The 15,717-nt window shown below is 38.6% G+C and overlaps 1 long non-coding RNA gene across 9 annotated transcripts in view; it reads left to right on the top strand.

Annotated features, from left to right (window-relative positions):
* Window positions 1-15,717, top strand: part of LOC100516649 (uncharacterized) — a 147,676-nt gene that overhangs the window by 43,902 nt on the left and 88,057 nt on the right. Inside the window, exon 5 of one of the 9 annotated variants that reach the window (XR_014829413.1) lies at window positions 4,755-6,191. The exons of the other annotated variants lie outside the window; for them this stretch is intronic. This is a non-coding gene — a long non-coding RNA (uncharacterized LOC100516649). Of the gene's footprint in view, window positions 1-4,754; window positions 6,192-15,717 lie in introns of those variants that run through there. 9 annotated transcript variants of the gene reach the window in all.

Raw genomic sequence — 15,717 nt, 5'->3', positions numbered from 1 at the left:
ACACAGACTGGCTAAATAGAGCCAGGACCCATATATATGCTGTCTTCAAGAGACCCACTTCAGTTTTGGGGACACACACAAATTGAAAGTGAGAGGATGGGAGAAAATATTCCATGCAAAAGGGGATCAAAAGAAAGCTGAAGTAGCAGTAGTCATATCAGACAAAATAAACCTTAAAATAAAGAATATTATAAAAGGCCAAGAAGGGCATTACATAATGATCAAAGGATCAATCCAAGAAGAGGATAAAACAATTGTAAATATATATGCACCCAACATAGGTTCACTTCAGTGTATAAGGCAACTGCTAACAACCTTAAAAGGAGAAATTGACAATAACACAGTAATAGCAGGGCACTTTAACACACCACTTACAGCAATGGACAGATCACCCAGACATAAAATCAACCAGGAAATTCAGGCCCAAAATGATGCATTAGACCAGATGGACTTAACAGATATTTATAGAACATTCCATCCCAAAGCAGCAGAGTACACATTCTTCTCAAGAGCATGCAGAACACTCTCCAGGATTGATCACATTCTGGTCCACAAATCAAGCCTTGGTAACGTTAAGAAAATTGAAATCATATCAAGCACCTTTTTTGACCACAATGCTATATGACTGGAAATCAACAAGAAAAAAACTGCAAAAAACAAAACACATGGAGACTAAACAACATGCTCCTAAACAACCAATGGATCACTGAAGAAATCAAAGAGGAAATTAAAAAATACGTAGAGGCAAACAACAACAAAGACACAACAATCCAAAACGTTTGGGATGCAGCAAAAGCTGTTCTAAGAGGAAAGTTTATAGCAATACAAACCTACCTCAGGAAACAAGAAAAAGCTCCAATAAACAACCTAACTTTACATCTAAAGCACCTAGAGAGAGAGGAACAGAAAAGACCTAAAGTTAGTAGAAGGAAAGAAATCATAAAGATCAGAGCAGAAATAAATGAAACAGAAATGAATAAAACCATAGAAAAGATCAATGAAATTAAAAGCTGGTTCTTTGTGAAAATCAAGAAAATTGATAATCCCTTTGCTAGACTCCTCAAGAAAAAAAGAGAGAGGACTCAATAAAATTAGAAATGAAAAAGGAGAAGTTACAACAGACATCAAAGAAATACAAAGGATCATAAGAGACTACTACAAGCAACTATATGACAATAAAACAGACAACCTAAAAGAAATGGACAAATTCTTAGAAAAGTATAATCTTTCAAGACTAAACCAAGACGAAATAGAAAAGATGAACAGACCAATCACGAGTACTAAAATGGAAACTGTTACTTAAAAACTTCCAACAGACAAAAGTCCAGGACCAGATGGCTTCAGAAGCAAATTCTATCAACATTTATAGAAGAGCTAGCAGTTCCCATCATGGCTCAGTGGTTAACATATCTGACTAGGAACCATGAGATGGCAGATTTGATCCCTAGCCTTGCTCAGTGGGTTAAGGATCCGGCCTTGCCATGAGCTGTGGTGTAGGTCTCAGACATGGCTCAGATCCCACTTTGCTGTGACTGTGGCATAGGCAGGCAGCTGCAGCTCCAGTTAGACCTCTAGCCTGGGAACCTCCATATGCCACAGGTGCGGCCCTAGAAAATATGAAAAGACCAAAAAAAAAAAAAAGAAAATAGAGAAGAGCTAACACCTTTCCTTCTGAAACTATTCCAAAAAATTGCAGAGGAAGGAACAGTCTCAAACTCATCCACGAGGCCACCATCACCCTGATACCAAAACCAGACAAAGATACCAAAAAAAAAGAAAATTATAGGTGAATATCACTGATGATCATAGATGCAAAAATCCTCAACAAAATACTAGCAAATCAAATCCAATGATACATTAAAAGGATTGTACATCATGATCAAGTGGGATGTATCTCAGGGATGCAAGGGTTCTTCAATATCTGTAAATGATAAACCACACTGACAAACTGAAGAATTAAAACCATATAATCCTCTCAATAGATGCATAAAAAGCTTTTGACAAAATCCAACACTCATTTCTGATAAAAAACCCTCCAGAAAGTGGGCATAGGGGGAATGTACCTCAACATAATAAAGGCCATATATGACAAACCTGCAGGTAACATCATTCTCAATGGCAAAAAACTGAAAGAATTCCCACCGAGATCAGGAACAAGACAATAATGTCTGCTCTTGTCAGTACTGTTCAATATAGTTTTGGAAGTCCTAGCCATAGCAATCAGAGAAGAAAAATAAATAAAAGAAATCCATATTGGAAAGGAAGACGTAAAACTACTACTGTTTGTAGATGACATGATACTACTATACCTAGGAAATCATAAAGATGCTACCGAAAACTGTTAGAACTCATCAATGAATCTGGCAAAGTCACAGGATACAAAATTAATACACAAAAATCAACTGCACTTCTACATGCTAACAACGAAAGATCAGAAAGGAAACTAGGGAAACAATCCCATTTACCATTGTATCCAAAAGAATAAAATACCTAGGAGTAAACCTACCTAAAGAGACAAAAGACTGTACTCTGAAAACCATAGGACACTGATGAAAGAAATCAAAGATGACACAAACAGATGGAAAGACATACCATGCTCCTGGATTGGACGAATCAATATTATCAAAATGACTATACTATCCAAGGCAACCTACAGATTCAATGCAATCCCTATCAAATTACCAAGGTCATTTTTCACAGAACTATAAAAAATATTTTAACGTTTGTTTGGAAATACAAAAGACCCAGAATAGCCAAAGCCATCCTGAAAAAGAAAAATGGAGCTAGAGGAATCAGGCTCCCTGACTCTAGACTATACTACAAAACTGTGTGGTACTGGCACAAAATCAGAAATATAGATCAGTGGAACAGGATAGACAGTCCAGAGTTAAACCCACGCACATACAGTCAACTAAACTATGACAAAGGAGGCAAGGATATACAATGCAGAAAAGACAGTCCCTTCAATAAGTGGTGCTGGGAAAACTGGACAGCTACATGTAAAAAAATGAAATTAGACCACTTCCTAACACCATTCACAAAAATAGACTCAAGATGGATTAAAGACCTAAATATAAGGCCGGATACTATAAAACTCTTAGAGGAAAACATAGGCCAAACACGCTCTGACATAAATGACAGCAATATCTTCTCATATCCACTTCCTAGAGTAATGACAATAAAAACAAAAATAAACAAATGGGACTTAGTTAAAGTTAAAAGTTTCTGCATAACAAAGGAAACCCTAAATAAAACAAAAAGATAACCCACGGAATGGGAGAACATATTTGCAAATGAATCAACTGACAAGGGATTACTCTCCAAAATTTATAAACACCTCCTACCGCTCAATACCAAAAAAACAAACAACCCCATAAAAAAATGGGCAGAAAAAAGATCTAAACAGACAATTCCCCTAAGAAGACATAGAGATGGCCAAAAAACACATGAAGAGATGTTCAACATCACTAACTATTAGAGAAATGCAAATCAAAACCACTATGAGGTACAACCTCACACCTGCCAGAATGGTTGTCATCAAAAAGTTTACAAACAATAAATGCTAGAGAGGGTGTAGAGCAAAGGGAACCCTGTTACGCTGTTGGTAGGAATGTAAATTGGTGCAACCACTGTGGAAAACAGTATGGAGATTACTCAGAAAACTAAAAATAGAATTACCATTTGATCTGACAGTCCCTCTCCTGGGCATCTATCCAGAGAAAACAATGGCTTGGAAAGATACAGGTACGCCAGTGTTCGTTGCAGCACTCTATTCAAAAGCCAAGACATGGAAACAATTTAAATGTCCATCAACAGAGGAGTGGCTAAAGAAGATGTGGTCCATATACACAATGGAATATTACTCAGCCATTAAAAGGAAAGGAATAATGGCATTTGCAGCAACATGTATGGCCCTAGGAATTATCATGCTAAGTGAAGTCTGTCAGACAGTGAGACACCAATGTCATATGCTATCACTTATATGTGGAATCTAAAAAAATAAGGACAATGAACTTCTTTGCAGAACAGATACTGACTCACAGACTTTGAAAAATTTATGGTTTCCAAAGGAGACAAGTTGGGGGTTGGGGGATGGGCTGGGGGTTTGGGTTTGAAATGCTATAAAATTGGGTTGTACTGATTGTTGTACAACTATAAATGCAATAAAATTCATTGAGTTAAAAAAGAGTATAGGAGTTCCCGTTAGGGCTCAGTGGTTAATGAACCCAACTAGTATTCATGATGACGCAGATCTGATCCCTTGCACTACTTGATGGGTTAAGGATCCAGCATTGCCATGAGCTGTGGTGTAGGTCGCAGATGCGGCTTGGATCCTGCATTGCTGTGGCTGAAGTATAAGCCAGCAGCTACAGCTCTGATTCAACCCCTAGCCTGGAAACCTCCATATGCCGCAGGTACAGCCCTAAAAAGACAAAAGACAAAGAAAAAGAGAGAGAGAGAGAGTGTAGAGATGTAGGGTGTTTCTTTTAGATCAACGAGTGGACCCCTCTCATTCCATAGAGTTCAAGCTTCCAAGAAGACATAAAGCTCTTTTTCAAAGTGGTCCCTGACTCTTCTCATCTCCAGGTGTGATTTGATATTCCTTCTCTTTGCTTCTTGAGCACTCTCTGCACACTTCCAATATTATACTGACCACACTGAATTATAATCTTTGATTTTTTTCTTGTCTTTTCCCCCTAAATTTTAAGTATCTTGACAAAGGAACCAAGGTTTACTTATTTTTGTATCCACAGGGTGATGGTGCTTAATGATTATCTGTCAGAAGGATGGACAAATATATAGATGGGAAAACTAAGGAGCAAAGCCATCAATGATTTGTCCCAGCCCTCTCAGGAAGTTAATGCATAGTTAAAAAGAGAACCATAGATTTCAGGGGTATTTTTCAATCCACAAACTTGCTAGGTCTATGCAGATTTTTGTTTGTTTTTAAATAAATGCTCTAAAACTACGCTAGAGCAAGAAGAGTATAGGGACACTGGAGGCAACCAAAAAGAAAAAACAGAAACAAAAACAAAAAGACCCTGAAATTACAGCCTCAGAATATACAGGGTTTTTAAGAATGGTGATGTGGAACCAAAAAAAAAAAAAAAGAAGAAGAAGAAGAAGAAGAATTCTAAGAAACAAAGACTCATAATTCTCTTCTTCAAGACCCCTTTGGTTACCAACCATTAAGGAGACTGATTCCTAAACCTGCCCCTTACTCCCTCCGCATAATCCCAACATGTACAAAAAGCAAAAGGCTGTGACTCTGGGAACCCCAGCCACTAGAAGCCTCCATCATTCATTTTAGCTTTGTGACAACTACCTGGAAACTCAACATCATGCAGCATAAATTTTTTTCTTTATGGCAAAGTCCCAGTATCACTTCAGATTTTACCAAGATCATAGCACACTCTTTTTCTTAGACTAGAACCAGGCAGAAAGTCTTACTTACTTACAACCTTAAGGCAAATTATAGACTAACTGGTCACCTAAAGTAATGAAAGGAAAGAAGTGTCACTTCCCATTTGACCAAAACTCTACCAGAGGCACAAGCCTGTTAGAGTATTCTTCACTGTACAATGTAACTCTTGCTCATGACTGAAAAAATTAGAGTGACCCATTTTATTGAGTGGTGGGCAGATTGCAAACGGTTGACCAAAGTGGCTCCAGGACTGATGAAATTATCCTTTTTGCTTCACATTTCGGGACTCATGTGAATTGTCAGCATGTCAAGCCCTGAATGGAAATACCAGGATGTTCCAAATTTCACCAACTGCCACAGGTACTTTGGCTGAAAACCATTTGACTAAGTGAAATTTCACCAAATATAATTTGACCAAGTAAAGTGTTTATGGGTATTTAATAAATAATTTAGTCAATAGGAAAATTAGTAAAATAATACATGAAAGTGAGTAACCACGATCACTGCTTTTTAAGTCTTGGTAATTTTGGTATGTGTACCATTAGTGGTTCTGCACATCTTAAGCATTTTTGTCTGATTGTTAAAATTGGTTCTTTTGTTGCTGTTGTTGTTATTGTTTTTATCAATTACTTATGCCCCTTGCTTCTTACAATACTGAAAAGTTGGAAAAAAGAATTGTTTAACAACAGTGGAACAACCTACATGACTGACAAAAAACAACTAAAAATCTTTTAATAGTGGAATCCATTAAAATAGAATTTTTATATGTTTTAGTCCATGTTTTATTTTATTTAAGTTACTTTTTGTTAATTTTCTCTTGGGATAAAAACAATATTACTCAATGCAGAAAAAATTTAAAAATATAGATGTGCAAAAAGGGATGTATGAATACTGATAAATTCAGCCTCTGTGATTGAAATCTTAAGTTGTTTCCTTCCAGAACACACACACACACACACACACACACACACACACACACACACACCCTAATCCTTAAAAGTGGGATCATGCTATGTTTCATAACCTCCAATATAACCTATGGATAAAGCCATAAACTGTTATACCTCTAGGTAACTTTAACTAATATTTTATTGGTCAAAAACTAGTTAGGAATTATTTTTAAGTCCAAATAGTAGAGGGAAAATATGGTATATGGACACAAATGCTTAAGGCCACATATAGGGTTAGGAAACCATCTTATGATTAATACTAATTATTTATATTTTAAAAACTCAGTTTTTACAAATTCAGAATTTTAGTCAGATTGTTCTATTGTCCAGTTCTCTTTGGATCATATTCTTTAGTTCCTATTTGCTTGTGGCCAAATTACTTTTAAGCAAATTATTAGAAGGTACAGTTCATTTTTAAGCTAGGTGTCTTTCCCATGTCAAAGCTGCCAGCAGTGTCTGCACTGGTCATTTCCAACCCATTTGATCAGAGGCGCACAGCTTCAGATGGCCAAATTAGTGCCACACCTGGCAGCCTTGCTCCAAAGAGAATTGTAGGTGACTTAAATATACCTAAAAGAATAAAATTAAAAGAGGAGATGAGTGAAAGGCACACTCACACAGGAACTCTCTGTTCCATGTTTCCAGCTTTTCTGAAAGCCTAAAATTTACTCAAAATAAAAAGTTAAAAAATAGCTTGAAATATAAACAGATTGGAGAGAAATCTTTTTTTTTTTCAAATTAAGAGAAATCAACCTGATATGAAAATTAGTGGACAGGAGACATGCTGAAGGGTTTTACACAATTATTATAGCTGAGCTGTGCCAAAGTAAAAAAGAAACATGATTATTACAGGAAGCATATTATTATCTGTGAAAATATATACTGGTTAAAGAGGAGAAGCAAGAGGTTTCCTGCACTTAAGTCCAAGAGAAATTTTTCTGCTAGTTTTTCCAAAGTGAGGATAAAGTGGTGGAGGGGTTAACATTCTCAATAACACCCTAACTCTAAATAAAACACAATGTCCTATAGAAGCAGAAGTAGGATCTGGATTGATAGGGAGAGAGGGCAAAGCAGTTACATTTCTTTAATAGTCATTTGAGACACTAGAAATAGACTCTAAACAGTTTTCTCTTTAAAACAAAAGGAAAGCCTAATTTTGGGGAGGGGTGGAGTAAAGAATGCTTCAGGAAGCAATAGCACACCTGTCCTGTGAAGAAGGTTTAACAGTAAATACAGCAAGACAAGCAGATCTGATGTACAGGTCAAGAGTCACAGCTATTAGTCTAGGCAGAAAGGCAAACCTCAAGGCAGATGAGTTTTAAGAAGTGGACCAGCACAATGTTTCCTTAAAGAATACAACGTACTCCATGCCATGAAATGCTGCCTGCACTGTTTTCTGGCTTCTTTAGTCATTTTTTTTTTTTTTAACAGAGTTCCCTGAATCTGACTACCATCCATGAGGATGCAGGTTCCATCCCTGACCTTGTTTAGTGGGTTAAGGATCTGGCATTGCTGTGAGCTGTGGTGTAGGTCGCAGACTCGGCTCGGATCTTGCATTGCTGTGGCTGTGATGTAGGCTGGCAGCTACAGCTCTAATTCGCCCCCTAGTCTGGGAATCTCCATATGCCTCGGGTGCGGCCCTAAAAAAGCAAAAAAAATTAAAAATAAATAAGTAAAAAGGAGTTTCCATTGTGGCTCAGTGGATTAAGAACCTAACTAGTATCCATGAGGATGTGGGTTCTACCCCTGGCCTCACTCAGTGGGTTAAGGATCCAGCATTGCCACAAGCTGTGGTATAGGTTACAGATGCTGTTTGGATCTGTGGCATAGGCTGGCAGCTGCAGCTCTGATTCTACCCCTAGCCTAGGAACTTCCAGATGCCACAGGTGTGGCCCTTAAAAAAAGGCAAAAAAAAAAAAAAAAAAAAAAGTCTATTTGTTGGGAGGCCTAGTCCATCTCAAGCAAAATCAAAAAAATCTCATAAGCTGTGTTGCCAGTTTGCTTCCTCTTTATAATTCTCTCTTCCACCAATTTAAAAGAATATTTCAAAGGGGCCTAAAGAAAGAATGGAAGAATTTAGCCCTTCATTCCTGAGGTCCAGTCCCCCCTGAGGAGGGACTCTCGGGATACAATCCTGAAGAAGAATGGGCACGGGGAAGTGTGGAGCCCTGTGACAGATGTAAATCTTCAAAGGGGTAGAACTGGTGGGCTTGTGTGAGCTCCATCTGGGAAAGAAAAAGAAGCAGCCCTGGGCTCTATTCGCAGGACCTTCCCCTGGTGAGCGAAGGATGAGAGGAGGCCTGTTCCTACTTTAGCTTCATGGTGTTCTCATGCCCTTTCACCCCAAGAGAACTGATCCTGCCTTGGTATGATTATTTACTTATCCTATAATGCAAAGGAGGTTTTAAACCAGAATTGGCCTTTAGTGAGGCTGCTAGAAGTCTATCCTGGAGTTTATGGGGATTGGGAGGGAGGGGGTATTGTTCAAAGATCCAAGCTTCCTAATGACAACCCTAGGACTTGGAGCCATGTCAACCTGAGCACAGGTCTCCCAGCCAAGGTAGTGCCCTCTGTCTTCACCCCTTGTCTTCTCTTCCCCTCTGCCCCGAGATGCTGGGCATACATACAGGTCATCCTTACTGCAACTTCTCCAGCCTCTGCCCTTGCCCAGGCTTAGTTCTCTTTACCTCATTCCTCCTGCCCACATGCCCATCCCAAGCATGGCAACGTAGCTTTCCTATCATGAACAGGTCATCTATCACGCCACCTCCAGACCCAAGGGTCTGGTTTTTTTAAGAATGGTTGGGTGCAGCTGCATAGGGGAGAAAAGGAAGTGAAACCAAGAAGCCTCAGCTGTGGGCCTTGGCAAGTGAGGAGGGGACAGGAAATCCTATGAGCTGCTGAAGGCAAATCCTGGTGTCCACTTCCCTCATAGTTCAGATTCAGATAAAGAAGTTCAGATCCCAAGTGACTTATTCCAGATTACTCATTTATTCACTGCCAAAGTCAAGACTAGATTCCAGCTCACACAAATATCACCCAATTGATGTGGCTGCTTCTTTCATGCCACATAGAGACAGAAAGGAAAACTGCAGTCTCCCCAGAAATGCCCATGCAAATAATAGTGTGAGAAAGATATCAGAAAAGCTTTACATTGGAACTATTTACAGATTCTATGAAACTAACAAAAGTCCAAATTGATTTTTGCCTTGTTCATATAAAATAATATTAATTAGAGACATATCCACACAGGGCAAAACATTTTATAAACATCATTCACTACTGTGAAATACTAATTACATATTTTCACAGCAACAATCAAATACAGAGGTGGAGTTTCATCCCTAGTTCTGCCTTCCTTCCTGAAATAGGCATTCTTTTGATAAACTTGGTCAGCTGAAAATATTCTCTCTATATCTGTAAAACTGGTAAGATTTGAAGAAAAAATATTGTTTTTCTGTTTTAAAATTGAATCATAATACCTCTGTATAGATATCAAAGTTTCTAGAAGAGGAGCTATGTTAAGATAGTATGATGTAGGGCCTATTAAGCCTTCATCTAGAGTTGTCTCCCTTGCCTAAGAAAGTACTCTGATACCGATCAAATGATTCAATTAATCAGTCCTATCAAACAATGTTTAGTAACTTAGTGTTTCTGTATGGGACACAAAGAGCTGCTGCTGTCACAGAGCTTGCTGTCAAGAGGGGAGGCTCAGATACGCAGAGACCTGTCACCAGAGAAGAAGGTGGACAGGGCGGGTGGGCAGGAAGAGTGCAAAGAGCTATGGGGGTTCAAAGGAAGATGGAGACACAAACATATGTTGAAAAAAAATTTGTGCTAGAATAAACGAGAGATTTGGGGAAAACAGCTACAGAGTTAAATGCTTTGAGGCAAGCCTTGAAGGATGGGAGGGATTGAAAAAAATAGCATTCCTGGGCTTTGCTCCAGAGCACAAACATTCAGAAAATGCAAATATTTAAGATAATGATTTTTAAAAGATTGTGCAAAACATTTACATTTTGCTCCTTCGAAAAACACTTCTCTCTTTCCGCTGTGGTGAACTTACTCAAGTCCCCCAGTCCCAGCCATTTTTGGCAGCTTTCTAATATGAAACCAGAAGAAATTCCATCAGCTGGAGGACTTTTTGCTTTGGTGTCATAAAGACTACTTACCTCCACCCTCACTCTGAATCTTCATTTGTGTGTATATTGACCATGACTTTACCTATAACTAATTCACTCGTTTGGACAAATATTTATTGAACATCTGCTGTGTTCCGGGCATTGCCAGGCACTAGCAATAGAAGGGTAAATACAAATCATCAGGGAAATGCAAATTAAAACCTCAGTGAGACTTACCTCACACCTGTTAGGAGGGCCATGATCACGAAAACAAAAGATAAACAACTGTTGGTGAGGATGTAGAGAAAAGAGAACCCTTGTACACCATGGGTGGGAATGTAAAATAATGCATCTGCCATAGAAAACAATATGGAAGTTCCTCAAAAATTTAAAAATAGAGCTACCATATGATCCAGCAACCCCACTTCTGGCTATTTGTGAAAATAGTTGAAATTAGGATCTCAAAGAGCTATCTGTTCTCTCATGTTTATTGCAGCATTAGTCACAACAGACAAGATATAGAAACAATTTAAATGTCCACGATAGATGAATGGATAAAGAAAATGTGGTTTATACATACAATGGAATATTATTCAGCCTTAAATAAGAAGGAAATCCTGGTATATGTGACAACATGGGTGAACCCGGAGGAAATTATGCTAAATGCAATCACCCTGACACAGATGGAGAAATACTGAATGATTCCACTTATATGAGGTATCTAAAATAGTAAATTCATAGAAACAGAATAGAATGGTAGTTGCCAGGTCTTGGAGGAGGAAGAAATGGGGAACTGCTGTTCAATGGTACAAAGTTTCAGTTACACAAACACAAAAAAAGGTTCTAGAGATCTGCTGTACAACTTCATGCCCATAGCTAACAGTAGTGTGCACTCAAAAACTTGTCAGAAAGGTAGATCTCATGTTGTTTTCTTGGCATAATAAAAAAAATAATTTGGGAGTTACCGTTGTGGCTCAGCAGTAACGAACCCAACTGGTATCCATGAGGATGCAGGTTAGATCCCTGGCCTTGCTCACTGCGTTAAGGATCTGGCGTTGCCATGAGCTGTGGCCTAGGTCGAAGATGAGGCTCAGATCCAGCATGTGGCTGTGGCTGTACCTTAGACTGGCAGCTGCAGTGCTGATTCAACCCCTAGTCTGGGAACTTCCATATGCCGTGGGTGTGGCCCTAAAAAGACAAAAAAAAAAAAAAAATTAAGGTTTTTTTTTTTTTAAGTGATGCATACACCTTAAAAAACAAAACAAAACAAAACAAAACAAAAAACAACAGTTACACATAAGAGAATCAAAAGGCATGAAAACAAAAAAAGGTAGCTGGGGCCACAGGGCAGAGAAACTAAACCACCAGTGTGAAACATTCCTTAGAGGTATTGCTGGAAACAAATTAAGCCACCCAGACTATACTCCCAGGCCCATTATTTTCTAAGAACTCCAAATTAGAACAGTGCAGTTCCAAATTTTCCAGTTTGCTTTGATCGAAAAAAAAAAAAAATTAGTGTATTGTTTTCTCTCTCTGCCTGGAATAATATCACAGACTCCTTGCCAAAGTTCCTGCTCTCCCAGCTCCTGGCTGGTCCCCTTATGGGAATTGTCATCTTATATTTGGCTGTTCTGGATCAAGCTCCAGGATATTCTTCAAAGGCAACGTCAAAAGCCCAAGTTAAAACCAGAAGGTTCCCTATGGGCTTCCTATTCTGTTGTGGACCAGAGAGAGGACATTTGATAAGAAAGAGATTGCTGGTCAAAGAAATGATCTCATCCTTTAAGGTAAGGCTAACTCCAGTTTAAGGAGTATCTTTGTCTCCTGAGATCAAGATAATGCAGTACCCTACATTCAATACAGATCCCCTAGCATATAGGTGACAAGAGGGGCACAGTCTCCTCCATATGGCACCATTCCCTTCCCAGGTTCAACTACATGCAAGGAAGAGTAGTTACTCAAAGCGTAAGCCATGTCCTTCCCTGCAGATGATGCGACCAGTACACTCACAGCTGCAAAAAAAAAAAAAAAAAAAAAATCTGTCAGTTCATCTGTGGATTTGTTGGGCCCTTTCTAGCCCTTTCATCTTCTAGCAATGTAGTTAGCCACTCTCCTCATCTACTAATAAAAAGAAAAGGTGTGATTGGGTGATATGTAGCCACATTGGGATTTGTAATCAATCAAGGAAAAACCAATGGCTAAATGGAATTAACAAAGGCCTTTATTTGTTGTGGTGTATTATTTTTTTTAAGCTTTATTGAATTATAATTTACACACCATAAAATTCACCCATTTTCAAGCATAAAAGCTTATGATTTTCACTAAATTTATAGTTGTACAAAATGTGCAAACTTTCTGTCACCCCAGAAAAATCCTTTGTCCATTTGTGGTCAATCCCTGTTCCTATCCCCTGGTCCCAAACAAGTGCCATTCTGCTTTCTGCCTCTCATTGATTGGCCTTTCTCAAATTTCACATAAATGGAATCATACCACGTGCAGTTTTCTTGTGTCTGTCTTCTTTCATTCATTTAACCTAACAGTACCTTTCCTGAGACTCTTCAATTTTGTGGCATGTATCATCAGTATTTCTTTACTTTTTATCATTTTGACTATTTCACTATATGGATATATCACATTTTGTTTTTCCATTCATCAGTTGATAGACATTTGGATTTTTCCAGTGTGGTGTAATTATAAATAAACCTGCAATGAACATTCCCATACAAATCTTTGTATAGACACACATTTTCCTTTTTCTTGGATAGCTACCTAGGAGTAGGATTGCTATGTCATATGGCAAGTTTATGCTTAACTTTTTAGAAACTTCCAAACAATTTTCCAAAGTAGCTGTATCATTGTACATTTTTATCTGCAATTTATGAGGCATCCAATTTTCCTACATCCTCACTAATAGTTGTTATTGTCTGTCTTTTTTTACTATACTCTTTTTAGAGAGTTTATTTGTTTTTAAGACTCACTCCTCAAATCCTGGAAAACAGCATGGCTAACCATAAGATCTGGATCATAACTGGCTAAGGTTTCTGTGACTCTGGCAACTTAGGAAGGAAGCTAGTTGTGGGAAATGGATAACCATGTGCTCGTTATTATTAACAATGAGGGGATAGAGCAAAGCCAGACACTTCTCTAGTCCAGCCTTCATTGGCTAAGGAAGAAAAACTAGTTCTTCTAAGAATGGAAAGTTTCCTTTAGATTAGAAATGATCTAAGGGCTTCCCTGGTGGCCTAGCAGTTAAGGACTTGGTGTTGTCACTGCTATGGTTCGGGTTCAGCTGCTGCCCTGGGAACTTACACATGCTGTGGGCACAATAAAAAATAAATAAAAAAGATTCAAACTGATCTCAGCTTGTTCATGCAAAAATTAATGAACATTTATGAGCATTTCCCCTGTAGGGCAGAGAAAAAAGGTATTTCTCATAAACTACATAAAATGAGAGTTAATTTAGCTTAAATATTTTTGGACTATCTGTTGAGAACCAAACATTATATTGGGAGATAGACAAGTAAGCCAAAATCCCTGATTAAAGAAGTTTGGAGTCTGTTCACTCTGGTGTATGGAAGTGGGGGAGAGGAGGTAGAATAGGTAAAGGGTGGTATCATTGCCTCTTATTGATAAAAATTGCTGAGTCACAGACACCTTAGTATGTGTTTAAGAAATGAGCATGGGAGTTCCTGTTGTGACTCAGTGGTAACGAACTCAACCAGGATCCATGAGGATGTGGGTTTGATCTCTGGCCTCACTCAGAGGGTTAAGGATCTGGCACTGCTGCAAGCTGGAGTGTAGTTCGAAGATAAGACTTGGATCTTGCATTGCTGTGGCCATGGCGCAGGCCAGCAGCTACAGCTCAATTCAACCCTTAGCCTGAGAACTTCCATATGCTGACCTTAAAAAGGAAAAAAAAATTAAAAATTAAAAAAAAAAAAAAGAACTGAGCATGTATGTGTGCAAAGGGGTAGGAAGTTGATCAAATACTTGAAAAAAAAAATTGGAAGGTTAATGACAATAACCCCAGATTTAGCCTGTATGTACACATTACTGATTCTGAGAGTTTTGAACTGCCTCTTTATTAGTGACCCTTACGAAACTTCCAAGTAGACCCATTTTATTACTCACTGACCGTGACCTTAGAGATATTTCAGCGTTTGTCAAGATCTTTCGCAGCTGGTTGGGGGTGAGAGGAGGCAAACGTGTAAAGTGAAACAACATCATGAATATGTACTACAGGCTTGCCTTGTGCTGGTAGAGAAGGGATTCAAGGGGTCTCTCCATTCCTTACAGAATAGCATTTCTCACTGTCACTGAGGTATAAGCCAGGAATGTGCTAGAAATTTCTGAGGTCTGCTTAGCCAGCAAGAGGCAATTTTGTGCATTTCCCAACTCCACATTCAGAGAGGTCTAGAATCAGCAAACACTAGGAATTGAGCCTTCCCTCTCACCACTTATCCAGAACCTGTTGTTAAATATTCACTAGCACACCACTGCAGGGAGCTGTACTAACTCTCTAGCAAAGGATTCTGGGTGATCTTCTTTTGAGCAGAGGAAAGGGCATCAGTGCTGCCTTGGAAGGCATCTACAACAAACACAACAAAAGACTCAAATGTTACCAAGTAGAAAACAAAGGCTAAGTACTTTACCACGGAGTGAGAGGGATATGGCCATTGGGAATTAAGCTCACATCTTATAAGACAGATAAAGCAGCTTTATAAATAACTATGATAGGAGACAGAAGGTGATCAGAAAGAAGCATGAACTGCAAACTGGAGGAGGGTGAGGCTGAGCACACAGCACATTCCAGTGCAGGGCTCTCAGAACCGAGAAATGCATGAGTTGCTCTCAGTTTTTTGAGGCTCCTGGTGTACTAAAACACGAAGAAATGCCAAAACAAGGTTATAAAAATAGTAGTATATTTTAAATGTTTCCATTAAACATGTAAAATACAAAATATAATGCCATATAATTGCAGTGTTCATAAAAGCATTATAGAAGTTATTAGAATATTAATTCACTGCACACTACAGGGGGTAGAGCTTAAATTAAAAGTTGTCTGATAAACATCTTTGAAAACTGTTAGCTAATATCAGTGACTGTTTGTTAAGCCTCACTGGGTGGTGTAGCCTAAAACTAAGGACCGTCTCAACAGGAAAGCCTTGACCTGGGAGCATTTTTTGACATGCTTGCATTCAGGATTGCAGCAAAACCATCA

This window comes from Sus scrofa, chromosome 15, assembly GCF_054392235.1.
Source record: "Sus scrofa isolate SSC_HxYL_T2T_F1_AM1 chromosome 15, Sscrofa_HxYL_maternal_Yorkshire_Landrace_v2.0, whole genome shotgun sequence".
Lineage (NCBI taxonomy): Eukaryota > Metazoa > Chordata > Mammalia > Artiodactyla > Suidae > Sus > Sus scrofa.
This window is presented reverse-complemented; position numbering and strand designations above follow the sequence as displayed.